At 53.3% G+C, this 16,399-nt stretch overlaps 42 non-coding genes across 42 annotated transcripts; 21 read left to right on the top strand and 21 right to left on the bottom strand.

Moving 5' to 3' along the window:
* The first annotated feature begins 86 nt into the window (after positions 1-86).
* On the top strand, positions 87-159 carry Trnar-acg (transfer RNA arginine (anticodon ACG)). The gene has a single exon. It is a non-coding gene; the product is annotated as a tRNA-Arg (tRNA).
* Positions 160-423: 264 nt separating this feature from the next.
* Positions 424-495, top strand: Trnam-cau (transfer RNA methionine (anticodon CAU)). Its single transcript has one exon. It is a non-coding gene; the product is annotated as a tRNA-Met (tRNA).
* A 233-nt stretch (positions 496-728) lies between these two features.
* Trnad-guc (transfer RNA aspartic acid (anticodon GUC)) lies at positions 729-800 on the bottom strand. Its single transcript has one exon. It is a non-coding gene; the product is annotated as a tRNA-Asp (tRNA).
* Positions 801-912: 112 nt separating this feature from the next.
* Positions 913-1,004, bottom strand: Trnai-uau (transfer RNA isoleucine (anticodon UAU)). The gene is given in 2 exon segments: positions 913-948; positions 967-1,004. It is a non-coding gene; the product is annotated as a tRNA-Ile (tRNA).
* A 445-nt stretch (positions 1,005-1,449) lies between these two features.
* Trnar-acg (transfer RNA arginine (anticodon ACG)) lies at positions 1,450-1,522 on the top strand. The gene has a single exon. It is a non-coding gene; the product is annotated as a tRNA-Arg (tRNA).
* A 274-nt stretch (positions 1,523-1,796) lies between these two features.
* Positions 1,797-1,868, top strand: Trnam-cau (transfer RNA methionine (anticodon CAU)). The gene has a single exon. It is a non-coding gene; the product is annotated as a tRNA-Met (tRNA).
* A 233-nt stretch (positions 1,869-2,101) lies between these two features.
* Trnad-guc (transfer RNA aspartic acid (anticodon GUC)) lies at positions 2,102-2,173 on the bottom strand. Its single transcript has one exon. It is a non-coding gene; the product is annotated as a tRNA-Asp (tRNA).
* Positions 2,174-2,285: 112 nt separating this feature from the next.
* Trnai-uau (transfer RNA isoleucine (anticodon UAU)) lies at positions 2,286-2,377 on the bottom strand. The gene is given in 2 exon segments: positions 2,286-2,321; positions 2,340-2,377. It is a non-coding gene; the product is annotated as a tRNA-Ile (tRNA).
* Positions 2,378-2,822: 445 nt separating this feature from the next.
* On the top strand, positions 2,823-2,895 carry Trnar-acg (transfer RNA arginine (anticodon ACG)). Its single transcript has one exon. It is a non-coding gene; the product is annotated as a tRNA-Arg (tRNA).
* A 264-nt stretch (positions 2,896-3,159) lies between these two features.
* Positions 3,160-3,231, top strand: Trnam-cau (transfer RNA methionine (anticodon CAU)). Its single transcript has one exon. It is a non-coding gene; the product is annotated as a tRNA-Met (tRNA).
* Positions 3,232-3,464: 233 nt separating this feature from the next.
* Positions 3,465-3,536, bottom strand: Trnad-guc (transfer RNA aspartic acid (anticodon GUC)). The gene has a single exon. It is a non-coding gene; the product is annotated as a tRNA-Asp (tRNA).
* Positions 3,537-3,648: 112 nt separating this feature from the next.
* On the bottom strand, positions 3,649-3,740 carry Trnai-uau (transfer RNA isoleucine (anticodon UAU)). The gene is given in 2 exon segments: positions 3,649-3,684; positions 3,703-3,740. It is a non-coding gene; the product is annotated as a tRNA-Ile (tRNA).
* A 445-nt stretch (positions 3,741-4,185) lies between these two features.
* Positions 4,186-4,258, top strand: Trnar-acg (transfer RNA arginine (anticodon ACG)). Its single transcript has one exon. It is a non-coding gene; the product is annotated as a tRNA-Arg (tRNA).
* Positions 4,259-4,522: 264 nt separating this feature from the next.
* On the top strand, positions 4,523-4,594 carry Trnam-cau (transfer RNA methionine (anticodon CAU)). Its single transcript has one exon. It is a non-coding gene; the product is annotated as a tRNA-Met (tRNA).
* Positions 4,595-4,827: 233 nt separating this feature from the next.
* Positions 4,828-4,899, bottom strand: Trnad-guc (transfer RNA aspartic acid (anticodon GUC)). The gene has a single exon. It is a non-coding gene; the product is annotated as a tRNA-Asp (tRNA).
* A 112-nt stretch (positions 4,900-5,011) lies between these two features.
* Trnai-uau (transfer RNA isoleucine (anticodon UAU)) lies at positions 5,012-5,103 on the bottom strand. The gene is given in 2 exon segments: positions 5,012-5,047; positions 5,066-5,103. It is a non-coding gene; the product is annotated as a tRNA-Ile (tRNA).
* A 445-nt stretch (positions 5,104-5,548) lies between these two features.
* Trnar-acg (transfer RNA arginine (anticodon ACG)) lies at positions 5,549-5,621 on the top strand. Its single transcript has one exon. It is a non-coding gene; the product is annotated as a tRNA-Arg (tRNA).
* Positions 5,622-5,885: 264 nt separating this feature from the next.
* Trnam-cau (transfer RNA methionine (anticodon CAU)) lies at positions 5,886-5,957 on the top strand. Its single transcript has one exon. It is a non-coding gene; the product is annotated as a tRNA-Met (tRNA).
* Positions 5,958-6,190: 233 nt separating this feature from the next.
* Positions 6,191-6,262, bottom strand: Trnad-guc (transfer RNA aspartic acid (anticodon GUC)). Its single transcript has one exon. It is a non-coding gene; the product is annotated as a tRNA-Asp (tRNA).
* A 112-nt stretch (positions 6,263-6,374) lies between these two features.
* Trnai-uau (transfer RNA isoleucine (anticodon UAU)) lies at positions 6,375-6,466 on the bottom strand. The gene is given in 2 exon segments: positions 6,375-6,410; positions 6,429-6,466. It is a non-coding gene; the product is annotated as a tRNA-Ile (tRNA).
* A 445-nt stretch (positions 6,467-6,911) lies between these two features.
* Positions 6,912-6,984, top strand: Trnar-gcg (transfer RNA arginine (anticodon GCG)). Its single transcript has one exon. It is a non-coding gene; the product is annotated as a tRNA-Arg (tRNA).
* A 274-nt stretch (positions 6,985-7,258) lies between these two features.
* Positions 7,259-7,330, top strand: Trnam-cau (transfer RNA methionine (anticodon CAU)). Its single transcript has one exon. It is a non-coding gene; the product is annotated as a tRNA-Met (tRNA).
* Positions 7,331-7,563: 233 nt separating this feature from the next.
* On the bottom strand, positions 7,564-7,635 carry Trnad-guc (transfer RNA aspartic acid (anticodon GUC)). Its single transcript has one exon. It is a non-coding gene; the product is annotated as a tRNA-Asp (tRNA).
* Positions 7,636-7,747: 112 nt separating this feature from the next.
* Positions 7,748-7,839, bottom strand: Trnai-uau (transfer RNA isoleucine (anticodon UAU)). Its single transcript is given in 2 exon segments — positions 7,748-7,783; positions 7,802-7,839. It is a non-coding gene; the product is annotated as a tRNA-Ile (tRNA).
* Positions 7,840-8,284: 445 nt separating this feature from the next.
* Positions 8,285-8,357, top strand: Trnar-acg (transfer RNA arginine (anticodon ACG)). The gene has a single exon. It is a non-coding gene; the product is annotated as a tRNA-Arg (tRNA).
* A 274-nt stretch (positions 8,358-8,631) lies between these two features.
* Trnam-cau (transfer RNA methionine (anticodon CAU)) lies at positions 8,632-8,703 on the top strand. Its single transcript has one exon. It is a non-coding gene; the product is annotated as a tRNA-Met (tRNA).
* Positions 8,704-8,936: 233 nt separating this feature from the next.
* Trnad-guc (transfer RNA aspartic acid (anticodon GUC)) lies at positions 8,937-9,008 on the bottom strand. The gene has a single exon. It is a non-coding gene; the product is annotated as a tRNA-Asp (tRNA).
* Positions 9,009-9,120: 112 nt separating this feature from the next.
* On the bottom strand, positions 9,121-9,212 carry Trnai-uau (transfer RNA isoleucine (anticodon UAU)). The gene is given in 2 exon segments: positions 9,121-9,156; positions 9,175-9,212. It is a non-coding gene; the product is annotated as a tRNA-Ile (tRNA).
* A 445-nt stretch (positions 9,213-9,657) lies between these two features.
* On the top strand, positions 9,658-9,730 carry Trnar-acg (transfer RNA arginine (anticodon ACG)). The gene has a single exon. It is a non-coding gene; the product is annotated as a tRNA-Arg (tRNA).
* Positions 9,731-10,004: 274 nt separating this feature from the next.
* On the top strand, positions 10,005-10,076 carry Trnam-cau (transfer RNA methionine (anticodon CAU)). The gene has a single exon. It is a non-coding gene; the product is annotated as a tRNA-Met (tRNA).
* Positions 10,077-10,309: 233 nt separating this feature from the next.
* Positions 10,310-10,381, bottom strand: Trnad-guc (transfer RNA aspartic acid (anticodon GUC)). The gene has a single exon. It is a non-coding gene; the product is annotated as a tRNA-Asp (tRNA).
* Positions 10,382-10,493: 112 nt separating this feature from the next.
* Trnai-uau (transfer RNA isoleucine (anticodon UAU)) lies at positions 10,494-10,585 on the bottom strand. The gene is given in 2 exon segments: positions 10,494-10,529; positions 10,548-10,585. It is a non-coding gene; the product is annotated as a tRNA-Ile (tRNA).
* A 445-nt stretch (positions 10,586-11,030) lies between these two features.
* Trnar-acg (transfer RNA arginine (anticodon ACG)) lies at positions 11,031-11,103 on the top strand. Its single transcript has one exon. It is a non-coding gene; the product is annotated as a tRNA-Arg (tRNA).
* A 274-nt stretch (positions 11,104-11,377) lies between these two features.
* Trnam-cau (transfer RNA methionine (anticodon CAU)) lies at positions 11,378-11,449 on the top strand. The gene has a single exon. It is a non-coding gene; the product is annotated as a tRNA-Met (tRNA).
* A 233-nt stretch (positions 11,450-11,682) lies between these two features.
* On the bottom strand, positions 11,683-11,754 carry Trnad-guc (transfer RNA aspartic acid (anticodon GUC)). Its single transcript has one exon. It is a non-coding gene; the product is annotated as a tRNA-Asp (tRNA).
* Positions 11,755-11,866: 112 nt separating this feature from the next.
* Trnai-uau (transfer RNA isoleucine (anticodon UAU)) lies at positions 11,867-11,958 on the bottom strand. The gene is given in 2 exon segments: positions 11,867-11,902; positions 11,921-11,958. It is a non-coding gene; the product is annotated as a tRNA-Ile (tRNA).
* Positions 11,959-12,403: 445 nt separating this feature from the next.
* On the top strand, positions 12,404-12,476 carry Trnar-acg (transfer RNA arginine (anticodon ACG)). Its single transcript has one exon. It is a non-coding gene; the product is annotated as a tRNA-Arg (tRNA).
* A 763-nt stretch (positions 12,477-13,239) lies between these two features.
* On the bottom strand, positions 13,240-13,331 carry Trnai-uau (transfer RNA isoleucine (anticodon UAU)). The gene is given in 2 exon segments: positions 13,240-13,275; positions 13,294-13,331. It is a non-coding gene; the product is annotated as a tRNA-Ile (tRNA).
* A 445-nt stretch (positions 13,332-13,776) lies between these two features.
* Trnar-acg (transfer RNA arginine (anticodon ACG)) lies at positions 13,777-13,849 on the top strand. Its single transcript has one exon. It is a non-coding gene; the product is annotated as a tRNA-Arg (tRNA).
* A 763-nt stretch (positions 13,850-14,612) lies between these two features.
* Trnai-uau (transfer RNA isoleucine (anticodon UAU)) lies at positions 14,613-14,704 on the bottom strand. The gene is given in 2 exon segments: positions 14,613-14,648; positions 14,667-14,704. It is a non-coding gene; the product is annotated as a tRNA-Ile (tRNA).
* A 445-nt stretch (positions 14,705-15,149) lies between these two features.
* On the top strand, positions 15,150-15,222 carry Trnar-acg (transfer RNA arginine (anticodon ACG)). The gene has a single exon. It is a non-coding gene; the product is annotated as a tRNA-Arg (tRNA).
* A 763-nt stretch (positions 15,223-15,985) lies between these two features.
* Positions 15,986-16,077, bottom strand: Trnai-uau (transfer RNA isoleucine (anticodon UAU)). Its single transcript is given in 2 exon segments — positions 15,986-16,021; positions 16,040-16,077. It is a non-coding gene; the product is annotated as a tRNA-Ile (tRNA).
* Positions 16,078-16,399: the final 322 nt, after the last annotated feature.

Below are 16,399 nucleotides of genomic sequence, written 5' to 3'. Positions count from 1 at the left end.
TCAGTGGATGACATGCAATTGCCGAGCCACGGAGAACACGTTGCTTTGCGATGTGCACCCGCCTCGTAGCAGAAAACGCGAGCGGTGGCCCTGTGGCGCAACGGATAACGCGTCTGACTACGGATCAGAAGATTCCAGGTTCGAATCCTGGCAGGGTCGGCATTTTGTTAGTTGCGGGCGCGTAGCTAGGCAGTGCATTCGAATGTCTCCACCTTCGTGGAGTGCAATGTTAATCCTGAGCATCTCGCAGCTGCATCTCGAGACGATCGCGGTAAATATCGCTTCGTGCAAGCGTCAGCGTAGCGTCAGTCGAGACAAGTCAAGCTGGGAGATGCTACACAGTTAATTAAACGGTAGGCGACGCAGACAACGCTTTTCCAAGTGTCTCATGTCACGCACCGAAGAGAGCGCTTCTCTCCGCACAGCAGAGTGGCGCAGTGGAAGCGTGCTGGGCCCATAACCCAGGGGTCCGTGGATCGAAACCACGCTCTGCTAAAATTATTCTTTTTCTTGGGTGCTTCGAGCTCGATCATTAATCTTGGGGTGCGCTGATTCAGCGTCGACAGCAAACCCTGTGAGTTGTGAAACGACGACGTCGTGTGCAGAATACGAGAAACACTTCCTAAGACGCAGACTTTCTTACGATTTTTTAGCAATTACATTCCTTGATCACAACGGTAATGCTTTTTCGGGCCACACGTGCAACCTTCGCGATATAAAAATCGCATCTCCCCGGCGGGGAATCGAACCCCGGTCTCCCGCGTGACAGGCGGGGATACTAACCACTATACTACCGAGGAACACGCGGTCGTTGACTGCAGTGCACGCACATTTATGTTCTCTCAGGTACGTGATACATCTCAAATCTAGCGTCCCGATGCTTCCATAGTCAGCTGCTACGAAATAAAAGTATGCCCCAGGTGAGGCTCGAACTCACAACCCCGGCATTGCTCACGGCTACTGCCTTATAAGTACCGTGCGCTAACCAATTGCGCCACTGGGGCTACAGCAGAGTGCTTACAGTTAGCGGTATTCACTTTGATGCCAACCTGTTGTGGCTACAGACCCGTCATACGACCGTCACCTGCGGCCATACTACGACTTTAGCACCTGTCTACGAATGCTTCACACGATTCTTGTTTTATATGCTACACTTACAAGCATGTCAACCGCTTGTCATCACCGAAAAAATGCAAAAAAACGGGCGCCTGGCATTCCGCTACCTGTCCAACAGCGACGGCAGATGTGTGGCAAGCTCTAAGCTGTGCAGGCGCTCCGTGGCCGAGCAGCTGGAGGAGAGATGCCTTCCTTGGTGGCAGCTCCCTGCAGAGTGCGGAAGACCAGAGTGGCCGCGCCGCCGTTGTCAGTGGATGACATGCAATTGCCGAGCCACGGAGAACACGTTGCTTTGCGATGTGCACCCGCCTCGTAGCAGAAAACGCGAACGGTGGCCCTGTGGCGCAACGGATAACGCGTCTGACTACGGATCAGAAGATTCCAGGTTCGAATCCTGGCAGGGTCGGCATTTTGTTAGTTGCGGGCGCGTAGCTAGGCAGTGCATTCGAATGTCTCCACCTTCGTGGAGTGCAATGTTAATCCTGAGCATCTCGCAGCTGCATCTCGAGACGATCGCGGTAAATATCGCTTCGTGCAAGCGTCAGCGTAGCGTCAGTCGAGCAAAGTCGAGACAAGTCAAGCTGGGAGATGCTACACAGTTAATTAAACGGTAGGCGACGCAGACAACGCTTTTCCAAGTGTCTCATGTCACGCACCGAAGAGAGCGCTTCTCTCCGCACAGCAGAGTGGCGCAGTGGAAGCGTGCTGGGCCCATAACCCAGAGGTCCGTGGATCGAAACCACGCTCTGCTAAAATTATTCTTTTTCTTGGGTGCTTCGAGCTCGATCATTAATCTTGGGGTGCGCTGATTCAGCGTCGACAGCAAACCCTGTGAGTTGTGAAACGACGACGTCGTGTGCAGAATACGAGAAACACTTCCTAAGACGCAGACTTTCTTACGATTTTTTAGCAATTACATTCCTTGATCACAACGGTAATGCTTTTTCGGGCCACACGTGCAACCTTCGCGATATAAAAATCGCATCTCCCCGGCGGGGAATCGAACCCCGGTCTCCCGCGTGACAGGCGGGGATACTAACCACTATACTACCGAGGAACACGCGGTCGTTGACTGCAGTGCACGCACATTTATGGTCTCTCAGGTACGTGATACATCTCAAATCTAGCGTCCCGATGCTTCCATAGTCAGCTGCTACGAAATAAAAGTATGCCCCAGGTGAGGCTCGAACTCACAACCCCGGCATTGCTCACGGCTACTGCCTTATAAGTACCGTGCGCTAACCAATTGCGCCACTGGGGCTACAGCAGAGTGCTTACAGTTAGCGGTATTCACTTTGATGCCAACCTGTTGTGGCTACAGACCCGTCATACGACCGTCACCTGCGGCCATACTACGACTTTAGCACCTGTCTACGAATGCTTCACACGATTCTTGTTTTATATGCTACACTTACAAGCATGTCAACCGCTTGTCATCACCGAAAAAATGCAAAAAAACGGGCGCCTGGCATTCCGCTACCTGTCCAACAGCGACGGCAGATGTGTGGCAAGCTCTAAGCTGTGCAGGCGCTCCGTGGCCGAGCAGCTGGAGGAGAGATGCCTTCCTTGGTGGCAGCTCCCTGCAGAGTGCGGAAGACCAGAGTGGCCGCGCCGCCGTTGTCAGTGGATGACATGCAATTGCCGAGCCACGGAGAACACGTTGCTTTGCGATGTGCACCCGCCTCGTAGCAGAAAACGCGAACGGTGGCCCTGTGGCGCAACGGATAACGCGTCTGACTACGGATCAGAAGATTCCAGGTTCGAATCCTGGCAGGGTCGGCATTTTGTTAGTTGCGGGCGCGTAGCTAGGCAGTGCATTCGAATGTCTCCACCTTCGTGGAGTGCAATGTTAATCCTGAGCATCTCGCAGCTGCATCTCGAGACGATCGCGGTAAATATCGCTTCGTGCAAGCGTCAGCGTAGCGTCAGTCGAGACAAGTCAAGCTGGGAGATGCTACACAGTTAATTAAACGGTAGGCGACGCAGACAACGCTTTTCCAAGTGTCTCATGTCACGCACCGAAGAGAGCGCTTCTCTCCGCACAGCAGAGTGGCGCAGTGGAAGCGTGCTGGGCCCATAACCCAGAGGTCCGTGGATCGAAACCACGCTCTGCTAAAATTATTCTTTTTCTTGGGTGCTTCGAGCTCGATCATTAATCTTGGGGTGCGCTGATTCAGCGTCGACAGCAAACCCTGTGAGTTGTGAAACGACGACGTCGTGTGCAGAATACGAGAAACACTTCCTAAGACGCAGACTTTCTTACGATTTTTTAGCAATTACATTCCTTGATCACAACGGTAATGCTTTTTCGGGCCACACGTGCAACCTTCGCGATATAAAAATCGCATCTCCCCGGCGGGGAATCGAACCCCGGTCTCCCGCGTGACAGGCGGGGATACTAACCACTATACTACCGAGGAACACGCGGTCGTTGACTGCAGTGCACGCACATTTATGGTCTCTCAGGTACGTGATACATCTCAAATCTAGCGTCCCGATGCTTCCATAGTCAGCTGCTACGAAATAAAAGTATGCCCCAGGTGAGGCTCGAACTCACAACCCCGGCATTGCTCACGGCTACTGCCTTATAAGTACCGTGCGCTAACCAATTGCGCCACTGGGGCTACAGCAGAGTGCTTACAGTTAGCGGTATTCACTTTGATGCCAACCTGTTGTGGCTACAGACCCGTCATACGACCGTCACCTGCGGCCATACTACGACTTTAGCACCTGTCTACGAATGCTTCACACGATTCTTGTTTTATATGCTACACTTACAAGCATGTCAACCGCTTGTCATCACCGAAAAAATGCAAAAAAACGGGCGCCTGGCATTCCGCTACCTGTCCAACAGCGACGGCAGATGTGTGGCAAGCTCTAAGCTGTGCAGGCGCTCCGTGGCCGAGCAGCTGGAGGAGAGATGCCTTCCTTGGTGGCAGCTCCCTGCAGAGTGCGGAAGACCAGAGTGGCCGCGCCGCCGTTGTCAGTGGATGACATGCAATTGCCGAGCCACGGAGAACACGTTGCTTTGCGATGTGCACCCGCCTCGTAGCAGAAAACGCGAACGGTGGCCCTGTGGCGCAACGGATAACGCGTCTGACTACGGATCAGAAGATTCCAGGTTCGAATCCTGGCAGGGTCGGCATTTTGTTAGTTGCGGGCGCGTAGCTAGGCAGTGCATTCGAATGTCTCCACCTTCGTGGAGTGCAATGTTAATCCTGAGCATCTCGCAGCTGCATCTCGAGACGATCGCGGTAAATATCGCTTCGTGCAAGCGTCAGCGTAGCGTCAGTCGAGACAAGTCAAGCTGGGAGATGCTACACAGTTAATTAAACGGTAGGCGACGCAGACAACGCTTTTCCAAGTGTCTCATGTCACGCACCGAAGAGAGCGCTTCTCTCCGCACAGCAGAGTGGCGCAGTGGAAGCGTGCTGGGCCCATAACCCAGAGGTCCGTGGATCGAAACCACGCTCTGCTAAAATTATTCTTTTTCTTGGGTGCTTCGAGCTCGATCATTAATCTTGGGGTGCGCTGATTCAGCGTCGACAGCAAACCCTGTGAGTTGTGAAACGACGACGTCGTGTGCAGAATACGAGAAACACTTCCTAAGACGCAGACTTTCTTACGATTTTTTAGCAATTACATTCCTTGATCACAACGGTAATGCTTTTTCGGGCCACACGTGCAACCTTCGCGATATAAAAATCGCATCTCCCCGGCGGGGAATCGAACCCCGGTCTCCCGCGTGACAGGCGGGGATACTAACCACTATACTACCGAGGAACACGCGGTCGTTGACTGCAGTGCACGCACATTTATGGTCTCTCAGGTACGTGATACATCTCAAATCTAGCGTCCCGATGCTTCCATAGTCAGCTGCTACGAAATAAAAGTATGCCCCAGGTGAGGCTCGAACTCACAACCCCGGCATTGCTCACGGCTACTGCCTTATAAGTACCGTGCGCTAACCAATTGCGCCACTGGGGCTACAGCAGAGTGCTTACAGTTAGCGGTATTCACTTTGATGCCAACCTGTTGTGGCTACAGACCCGTCATACGACCGTCACCTGCGGCCATACTACGACTTTAGCACCTGTCTACGAATGCTTCACACGATTCTTGTTTTATATGCTACACTTACAAGCATGTCAACCGCTTGTCATCACCGAAAAAATGCAAAAAAACGGGCGCCTGGCATTCCGCTACCTGTCCAACAGCGACGGCAGATGTGTGGCAAGCTCTAAGCTGTGCAGGCGCTCCGTGGCCGAGCAGCTGGAGGAGAGATGCCTTCCTTGGTGGCAGCTCCCTGCAGAGTGCGGAAGACCAGAGTGGCCGCGCCGCCGTTGTCAGTGGATGACATGCAATTGCCGAGCCACGGAGAACACGTTGCTTTGCGATGTGCACCCGCCTCGTAGCAGAAAACGCGAACGGTGGCCCTGTGGCGCAACGGATAACGCGTCTGACTACGGATCAGAAGATTCCAGGTTCGAATCCTGGCAGGGTCGGCATTTTGTTAGTTGCGGGCGCGTAGCTAGGCAGTGCATTCGAATGTCTCCACCTTCGTGGAGTGCAATGTTAATCCTGAGCATCTCGCAGCTGCATCTCGAGACGATCGCGGTAAATATCGCTTCGTGCAAGCGTCAGCGTAGCGTCAGTCGAGACAAGTCAAGCTGGGAGATGCTACACAGTTAATTAAACGGTAGGCGACGCAGACAACGCTTTTCCAAGTGTCTCATGTCACGCACCGAAGAGAGCGCTTCTCTCCGCACAGCAGAGTGGCGCAGTGGAAGCGTGCTGGGCCCATAACCCAGAGGTCCGTGGATCGAAACCACGCTCTGCTAAAATTATTCTTTTTCTTGGGTGCTTCGAGCTCGATCATTAATCTTGGGGTGCGCTGATTCAGCGTCGACAGCAAACCCTGTGAGTTGTGAAACGACGACGTCGTGTGCAGAATACGAGAAACACTTCCTAAGACGCAGACTTTCTTACGATTTTTTAGCAATTACATTCCTTGATCACAACGGTAATGCTTTTTCGGGCCACACGTGCAACCTTCGCGATATAAAAATCGCATCTCCCCGGCGGGGAATCGAACCCCGGTCTCCCGCGTGACAGGCGGGGATACTAACCACTATAGTACCGAGGAACACGCGGTCGTTGACTGCAGTGCACGCACATTTATGGTCTCTCAGGTACGTGATACATCTCAAATCTAGCGTCCCGATGCTTCCATAGTCAGCTGCTACGAAATAAAAGTATGCCCCAGGGGAGGCTCGAACTCACAACCCCGGCATTGCTCACGGCTACTGCCTTATAAGTACCGTGCGCTAACCAATTGCGCCACTGGGGCTACAGCAGAGTGCTTACAGTTAGCGGTATTCACTTTGATGCCAACCTGTTGTGGCTACAGACCCGTCATACGACCGTCACCTGCGGCCATACTACGACTTTAGCACCTGTCTACGAATGCTTCACACGATTCTTGTTTTATATGCTACACTTACAAGCATGTCAACCGCTTGTCATCACCGAAAAAATGCAAAAAAACGGGCGCCTTGCAATCCGCTACCTGTCCAACAGCGACGGCAGATGTGTGGCAAGCTCTAAGCTGTGCAGGCGCTCCGTGGCCGAGCAGCTGGAGGAGAGATGCCTTCCTTGGTGGCAGCTCCCTGCAGAGTGCGGAAGACCAGAGTGGCCGCGCCGCCGTTGTCAGTGGATGGCATGCAATTGCCGAGCCACGGAGAACACGTTGCTTTGCGATGTGCACCCGCCTCGTAGCAGAAAACGCGAACGGTGGCCCTGTGGCGCAACGGATAACGCGTCTGACTGCGGATCAGAAGATTCCAGGTTCGAATCCTGGCAGGGTCGGCATTTTGTTAGTTGCGGGCGCGTAGCTAGGCAGTGCATTCGAATGTCTCCACCTTCGTGGAGTGCAATGTTAATCCTGAGCATCTCGCAGCTGCATCTCGAGACGATCGCGGTAAATATCGCTTCGTGCAAGCGTCAGCGTAGCGTCAGTCGAGCAAAGTCGAGACAAGTCAAGCTGGGAGATGCTACACAGTTAATTAAACGGTAGGCGACGCAGACAACGCTTTTCCAAGTGTCTCATGTCACGCACCGAAGAGAGCGCTTCTCTCCGCACAGCAGAGTGGCGCAGTGGAAGCGTGCTGGGCCCATAACCCAGAGGTCCGTGGATCGAAACCACGCTCTGCTAAAATTATTCTTTTTCTTGGGTGCTTCGAGCTCGATCATTAATCTTGGGGTGCGCTGATTCAGCGTCGACAGCAAACCCTGTGAGTTGTGAAACGACGACGTCGTGTGCAGAATACGAGAAACACTTCCTAAGACGCAGACTTTCTTACGATTTTTTAGCAATTACATTCCTTGATCACAACGGTAATGCTTTTTCGGGCCACACGTGCAACCTTCGCGATATAAAAATCGCATCTCCCCGGCGGGGAATCGAACCCCGGTCTCCCGCGTGACAGGCGGGGATACTAACCACTATACTACCGAGGAACACGCGGTCGTTGACTGCAGTGCACGCACATTTATGGTCTCTCAGGTACGTGATACATCTCAAATCTAGCGTCCCGATGCTTCCATAGTCAGCTGCTACGAAATAAAAGTATGCCCCAGGGGAGGCTCGAACTCACAACCCCGGCATTGCTCACGGCTACTGCCTTATAAGTACCGTGCGCTAACCAATTGCGCCACTGGGGCTACAGCAGAGTGCTTACAGTTAGCGGTATTCACTTTGATGCCAACCTGTTGTGGCTACAGACCCGTCATACGACCGTCACCTGCGGCCATACTACGACTTTAGCACCTGTCTACGAATGCTTCACACGATTCTTGTTTCATATGCTACACTTACAAGCATGTCAACCGCTTGTCATCACCGAAAAAATGCAAAAAAACGGGCGCCTGGCATTCCGCTACCTGTCCAACAGCGACGGCAGATGTGTGGCAAGCTCTAAGCTGTGCAGGCGCTCCGTGGCCGAGCAGCTGGAGGAGAGATGCCTTCCTTGGTGGCAGCTCCCTGCAGAGTGCGGAAGACCAGAGTGGCCGCGCCGCCGTTGTCAGTGGATGACATGCAATTGCCGAGCCACGGAGAACACGTTGCTTTGCGATGTGCACCCGCCTCGTAGCAGAAAACGCGAACGGTGGCCCTGTGGCGCAACGGATAACGCGTCTGACTACGGATCAGAAGATTCCAGGTTCGAATCCTGGCAGGGTCGGCATTTTGTTAGTTGCGGGCGCGTAGCTAGGCAGTGCATTCGAATGTCTCCACCTTCGTGGAATGCAATGTTAATCCTGAGCATCTCGCAGCTGCATCTCGAGACGATCGCGGTAAATATCGCTTCGTGCAAGCGTCAGCGTAGCGTCAGTCGAGCAAAGTCGAGACAAGTCAAGCTGGGAGATGCTACACAGTTAATTAAACGGTAGGCGACGCAGACAACGCTTTTCCAAGTGTCTCATGTCACGCACCGAAGAGAGCGCTTCTCTCCGCACAGCAGAGTGGCGCAGTGGAAGCGTGCTGGGCCCATAACCCAGAGGTCCGTGGATCGAAACCACGCTCTGCTAAAATTATTCTTTTTCTTGGGTGCTTCGAGCTCGATCATTAATCTTGGGGTGCGCTGATTCAGCGTCGACAGCAAACCCTGTGAGTTGTGAAACGACGACGTCGTGTGCAGAATACGAGAAACACTTCCTAAGACGCAGACTTTCTTACGATTTTTTAGCAATTACATTCCTTGATCACAACGGTAATGCTTTTTCGGGCCACACGTGCAACCTTCGCGATGTAAAAATCGCATCTCCCCGGCGAGGAATCGAACCCCGGTCTCCCGCGTGACAGGCGGGGATACTAACCACTATACTACCGAGGAACACGCGGTCGTTGACTGCAGTGCACGCACATTTATGGTCTCTCAGGTACGTGATACATCTCAAATCTAGCGTCCCGATGCTTCCATAGTCAGCTGCTACGAAATAAAAGTATGCCCCAGGGGAGGCTCGAACTCACAACCCCGGCATTGCTCACGGCTACTGCCTTATAAGTACCGTGCGCTAACCAATTGCGCCACTGGGGCTACAGCAGAGTGCTTACAGTTAGCGGTATTCACTTTGATGCCAACCTGTTGTGGCTACAGACCCGTCATACGACCGTCACCTGCGGCCATACTACGACTTTAGCACCTGTCTACGAATGCTTCACACGATTCTTGTTTTATATGCTACACTTACAAGCATGTCAACCGCTTGTCATCACCGAAAAAATGCAAAAAAACGGGCGCCTTGCATTCCGCTACCTGTCCAACAGCGACGGCAGATGTGTGGCAAGCTCTAAGCTGTGCAGGCGCTCCGTGGCCGAGCAGCTGGAGGAGAGATGCCTTCCTTGGTGGCAGCTCCCTGCAGAGTGCGGAAGACCAGAGTGGCCGCGCCGCCGTTGTCAGTGGATGGCATGCAATTGCCGAGCCACGGAGAACACGTTGCTTTGCGATGTGCACCCGCCTCGTAGCAGAAAACGCGAACGGTGGCCCTGTGGCGCAACGGATAACGCGTCTGACTACGGATCAGAAGATTCCAGGTTCGAATCCTGGCAGGGTCGGCATTTTGTTAGTTGCGGGCGCGTAGCTAGGCAGTGCATTCGAATGTCTCCACCTTCGTGGAATGCAATGTTAATCCTGAGCATCTCGCAGCTGCATCTCGAGACGATCGCGGTAAATATCGCTTCGTGCAAGCGTCAGCGTAGCGTCAGTCGAGCAAAGTCGAGACAAGTCAAGCTGGGAGATGCTACACAGTTAATTAAACGGTAGGCGACGCAGACAACGCTTTTCCAAGTGTCTCATGTCACGCACCGAAGAGAGCGCTTCTCTCCGCACAGCAGAGTGGCGCAGTGGAAGCGTGCTGGGCCCATAACCCAGAGGTCCGTGGATCGAAACCACGCTCTGCTAAAATTATTCTTTTTCTTGGGTGCTTCGAGCTCGATCATTAATCTTGGGGTGCGCTGATTCAGCGTCGACAGCAAACCCTGTGAGTTGTGAAACGACGACGTCGTGTGCAGAATACGAGAAACACTTCCTAAGACGCAGACTTTCTTACGATTTTTTAGCAATTACATTCCTTGATCACAACGGTAATGCTTTTTCGGGCCACACGTGCAACCTTCGCGATGTAAAAATCGCATCTCCCCGGCGAGGAATCGAACCCCGGTCTCCCGCGTGACAGGCGGGGATACTAACCACTATACTACCGAGGAACACGCGGTCGTTGACTGCAGTGCACGCACATTTATGGTCTCTCAGGTACGTGATACATCTCAAATCTAGCGTCCCGATGCTTCCATAGTCAGCTGCTACGAAATAAAAGTATGCCCCAGGGGAGGCTCGAACTCACAACCCCGGCATTGCTCACGGCTACTGCCTTATAAGTACCGTGCGCTAACCAATTGCGCCACTGGGGCTACAGCAGAGTGCTTACAGTTAGCGGTATTCACTTTGATGCCAACCTGTTGTGGCTACAGACCCGTCATACGACCGTCACCTGCGGCCATACTACGACTTTAGCACCTGTCTACGAATGCTTCACACGATTCTTGTTTTATATGCTACACTTACAAGCATGTCAACCGCTTGTCATCACCGAAAAAATGCAAAAAAACGGGCGCCTTGCATTCCGCTACCTGTCCAACAGCGACGGCAGATGTGTGGCAAGCTCTAAGCTGTGCAGGCGCTCCGTGGCCGAGCAGCTGGAGGAGAGATGCCTTCCTTGGTGGCAGCTCCCTGCAGAGTGCGGAAGACCAGAGTGGCCGCGCCGCCGTTGTCAGTGGATGGCATGCAATTGCCGAGCCACGGAGAACACGTTGCTTTGCGATGTGCACCCGCCTCGTAGCAGAAAACGCGAACGGTGGCCCTGTGGCGCAACGGATAACGCGTCTGACTACGGATCAGAAGATTCCAGGTTCGAATCCTGGCAGGGTCGGCATTTTGTTAGTTGCGGGCGCGTAGCTAGGCAGTGCATTCGAATGTCTCCACCTTCGTGGAGTGCAATGTTAATCCTGAGCATCTCGCAGCTGCATCTCGAGACGATCGCGGTAAATATCGCTTCGTGCAAGCGTCAGCGTAGCGTCAGTCGAGCAAAGTCGAGACAAGTCAAGCTGGGAGATGCTACACAGTTAATTAAACGGTAGGCGACGCAGACAACGCTTTTCCAAGTGTCTCATGTCACGCACCGAAGAGAGCGCTTCTCTCCGCACAGCAGAGTGGCGCAGTGGAAGCGTGCTGGGCCCATAACCCAGAGGTCCGTGGATCGAAACCACGCTCTGCTAAAATTATTCTTTTTCTTGGGTGCTTCGAGCTCGATCATTAATCTTGGGGTGCGCTGATTCAGCGTCGACAGCAAACCCTGTGAGTTGTGAAACGACGACGTCGTGTGCAGAATACGAGAAACACTTCCTAAGACGCAGACTTTCTTACGATTTTTTAGCAATTACATTCCTTGATCACAACGGTAATGCTTTTTCGGGCCACACGTGCAACCTTCGCGATATAAAAATCGCATCTCCCCGGCGGGGAATCGAACCCCGGTCTCCCGCGTGACAGGCGGGGATACTAACCACTATAGTACCGAGGAACACGCGGTCGTTGACTGCAGTGCACGCACATTTATGGTCTCTCAGGTACGTGATACATCTCAAATCTAGCGTCCCGATGCTTCCATAGTCAGCTGCTACGAAATAAAAGTATGCCCCAGGGGAGGCTCGAACTCACAACCCCGGCATTGCTCACGGCTACTGCCTTATAAGTACCGTGCGCTAACCAATTGCGCCACTGGGGCTACAGCAGAGTGCTTGCAGTTAGCGGTATTCACTTTGATGCCAACCTGTGGTGGCTACAGACCCGTCATACGACCGTCACCTGCGGCCATACTACGACTTTAGCACCTGTCTACGAATGCTTCACACGATTCTTGTTTTATATGCTACACTTACAAGCATGTCAACCGCTTGTCATCACCGAAAAAATGCAAAAAAACGGGCGCCTGGCATTCCGCTACCTGTCCAACAGCGACGGCAGATGTGTGGCAAGCTCTAAGCTGTGCAGGCGCTCCGTGGCCGAGCAGCTGGAGGAGAGATGCCTTCCTTGGTGGCAGCTCCCTGCAGAGTGCGGAAGACCAGAGTGGCCGCGCCGCCGTTGTCAGTGGATGACATGCAATTGCCGAGCCACGGAGAACACGTTGCTTTGCGATGTGCACCCGCCTCGTAGCAGAAAACGCGAACGGTGGCCCTGTGGCGCAACGGATAACGCGTCTGACTACGGATCAGAAGATTCCAGGTTCGAATCCTGGCAGGGTCGGCATTTTGTTAGTTGCGGGCGCGTAGCTAGGCAGTGCATTCGAATGTCTCCACCTTCGTGGAGTGCAATGTTAATCCTGAGCATCTCGCAGCTGCATCTCGAGACGATCGCGGTAAATATCGCTTCGTGCAAGCGTCAGCGTAGCGTCAGTCGAGCAAAGTCGAGACAAGTCAAGCTGGGAGATGCTACACAGTTAATTAAACGGTAGGCGACGCAGACAACGCTTTTCCAAGTGTCTCATGTCACGCACCGAAGAGAGCGCTTCTCTCCGCACAGCAGAGTGGCGCAGTGGAAGCGTGCTGGGCCCATAACCCAGAGGTCCGTGGACCGAAACCACGCTCTGCTAAAATTATTCTTTTTCTTGGGTGCTTCGAGCTCGATCATTAATCTTGGGGTGCGCTGATTCAGCGTCGACAGCAAACCCTGTGAGTTGTGAAACGACGACGTCGTGTGCAGAATACGAGAAACACTTCCTAAGACGCAGACTTTCTTACGATTTTTTAGCAATTACATTCCTTGATCACAACGGTAATGCTTTTTCGGGCCACACGTGCAACCTTCGCGATATAAAAATCGCATCTCCCCGGCGCCGAATCGAACCCCGGTCTCCCGCGTGACAGGCGGGGATACTAACCACTATAGTACCGAGGAACACGCGGTCGTTGACTGCAGTGCACGCACATTTATGGTCTCTCAGGTACGTGATACATCTCAAATCTAGCGTCCCGATGCTTCCATAGTCAGCTGCTACGAAATAAAAGTATGCCCCAGGGGAGGCTCGAACTCACAACCCCGGCATTGCTCACGGCTACTGCCTTATAAGTACCGTGCGCTAACCAATTGCGCCACTGGGGCTACAGCAGAGTGCTTGCAGTTAGCGGTATTCACTTTGATGCCAACCTGTGGTGGCTACAGACCCGTCATACGACCGTCACCTGCGGCCATACTACGACTTTAGCACCTGTCTACGAATGCTTCACACGATTCTTGTTTTATATGCTACACTTACAAGCATGTCAACCGCTTGTCATCACCGAAAAAATGCAAAAAAACGGGCGCCTGGCATTCCGCTACCTGTCCAACAGCGACGGCAGATGTGTGGCAAGCTCTAAGCTGTGCAGGCGCTCCGTGGCCGAGCAGCTGGAGGAGAGATGCCTTCCTTGGTGGCAGCTCCCTGCAGAGTGCGGAAGACCAGAGTGGCCGCGCCGCCGTTGTCAGTGGATGACATGCAATTGCCGAGCCACGGAGAACACGTTGCTTTGCGATGTGCACCCGCCTCGTAGCAGAAAACGCGAACGGTGGCCCTGTGGCGCAACGGATAACGCGTCTGACTACGGATCAGAAGATTCCAGGTTCGAATCCTGGCAGGGTCGGCATTTTGTTAGTTGCGGGCGCGTAGCTAGGCAGTGCATTCGAATGTCTCCACCTTCGTGGAGTGCAATGTTAATCCTGAGCATCTCGCAGCTGCATCTCGAGACGATCGCGGTAAATATCGCTTCGTGCAAGCGTCAGCGTAGCGTCAGTCGAGCAAAGTCGAGACAAGTCAAGCTGGGAGATGCTACACAGTTAATTAAACGGTAGGCGACGCAGACAACGCTTTTCCAAGTGTCTCATGTCACGCACCGAAGAGAGCGCTTCTCTCCGCACAGCAGAGTGGCGCAGTGGAAGCGTGCTGGGCCCATAACCCAGAGGTCCGTGGACCGAAACCACGCTCTGCTAAAATTATTCTTTTTCTTGGGTGCTTCGAGCTCGATCATTAATCTTGGGGTGCGCTGATTCAGCGTCGACAGCAAACCCTGTGAGTTGTGAAACGACGACGTCGTGTGCAGAATACGAGAAACACTTCCTAAGACGCAGACTTTCTTACGATTTTTTAGCAATTACATTCCTTGATCACAACGGTAATGCTTTTTCGGGCCACACGTGCAACCTTCGCGATATAAAAATCGCATCTCCCCGGCGCCGAATCGAACCCCGGTCTCCCGCGTGACAGGCGGGGATACTAACCACTATAGTACCGAGGAACACGCGGTCGTTGACTGCAGTGCACGCACATTTATGGTCTCTCAGGTACGTGATACATCTCAAATCTAGCGTCCCGATGCTTCCATAGTCAGCTGCTACGAAATAAAAGTATGCCCCAGGGGAGGCTCGAACTCACAACCCCGGCATTGCTCACGGCTACTGCCTTATAAGTACCGTGCGCTAACCAATTGCGCCACTGGGGCTACAGCAGAGTGCTTGCAGTTAGCGGTATTCACTTTGATGCCAACCTGTGGTGGCTACAGACCCGTCATACGACCGTCACCTGCGGCCATACTACGACTTTAGCACCTGTCTACGAATGCTTCACACGATTCTTGTTTTATATGCTACACTTACAAGCATGTCAACCGCTTGTCATCACCGAAAAAATGCAAAAAAACGGGCGCCTGGCATTCCGCTACCTGTCCAACAGCGACGGCAGATGTGTGGCAAGCTCTAAGCTGTGCAGGCGCTCCGTGGCCGAGCAGCTGGAGGAGAGATGCCTTCCTTGGTGGCAGCTCCCTGCAGAGTGCGGAAGACCAGAGTGGCCGCGCCGCCGTTGTCAGTGGATGACATGCAATTGCCGAGCCACGGAGAACACGTTGCTTTGCGATGTGCACCCGCCTCGTAGCAGAAAACGCGAACGGTGGCCCTGTGGCGCAACGGATAACGCGTCTGACTACGGATCAGAAGATTCCAGGTTCGAATCCTGGCAGGGTCGGCATTTTGTTAGTTGCGGGCGCGTAGCTAGGCAGTGCATTCGAATGTCTCCACCTTCGTGGAGTGCAATGTTAATCCTGAGCATCTCGCAGCTGCATCTCGAGACGATCGCGGTAAATATCGCTTCGTGCAAGCGTCAGCGTAGCGTCAGTCGAGCAAAGTCGAGACAAGTCAAGCTGGGAGATGCTACACAGTTAATTAAACGGTAGGCGACGCAGACAACGCTTTTCCAAGTGTCTCATGTCACGCACCGAAGAGAGCGCTTCTCTCCGCACAGCAGAGTGGCGCAGTGGAAGCGTGCTGGGCCCATAACCCAGAGGTCCGTGGACCGAAACCACGCTCTGCTAAAATTATTCTTTTTCTTGGGTGCTTCGAGCTCGATCATTAATCTTGGGGTGCGCTGATTCAGCGTCGACAGCAAACCCTGTGAGTTGTGAAACGACGACGTCGTGTGCAGAATACGAGAAACACTTCCTAAGACGCAGACTTTCTTACGATTTTTTAGCAATTACATTCCTTGATCACAACGGTAATGCTTTTTCGGGCCACACGTGCAACCTTCGCGATATAAAAATCGCATCTCCCCGGCGCCGAATCGAACCCCGGTCTCCCGCGTGACAGGCGGGGATACTAACCACTATAGTACCGAGGAACACGCGGTCGTTGACTGCAGTGCACGCACATTTATGGTCTCTCAGGTACGTGATACATCTCAAATCTAGCGTCCCGATGCTTCCATAGTCAGCTGCTACGAAATAAAAGTATGCCCCAGGGGAGGCTCGAACTCACAACCCCGGCATTGCTCACGGCTACTGCCTTATAAGTACCGTGCGCTAACCAATTGCGCCACTGGGGCTACAGCAGAGTGCTTGCAGTTAGCGGTATTCACTTTGATGCCAACCTGTGGTGGCTACAGACCCGTCATACGACCGTCACCTGCGGCCATACTACGACTTTAGCACCTGTCTACGAATGCTTCACACGATTCTTGTTTTATATGCTACACTTACAAGCATGTCAACCGCTTGTCATCACCGAAAAAATGCAAAAAAACGGGCGCCTGGCATTCCGCTACCTGTCCAACAGCGACGGCAGATGTGTGGCAAGCTCTAAGCTGTGCAGGCGCTCCGTGGCCGAGCAGCTGGAGGAGAGATGCCTTCCTTGGTGGCAGCTCCCTG

This window comes from Schistocerca serialis, chromosome 9, assembly GCF_023864345.2.
Source record: "Schistocerca serialis cubense isolate TAMUIC-IGC-003099 chromosome 9, iqSchSeri2.2, whole genome shotgun sequence".
In the NCBI taxonomy this organism is placed as follows: Eukaryota; Metazoa; Arthropoda; class Insecta; order Orthoptera; family Acrididae; genus Schistocerca; species Schistocerca serialis.
The sequence above is the reverse complement of the archived record's forward strand: the minus strand, read 5'-3'. Positions and strand labels throughout refer to the sequence as shown.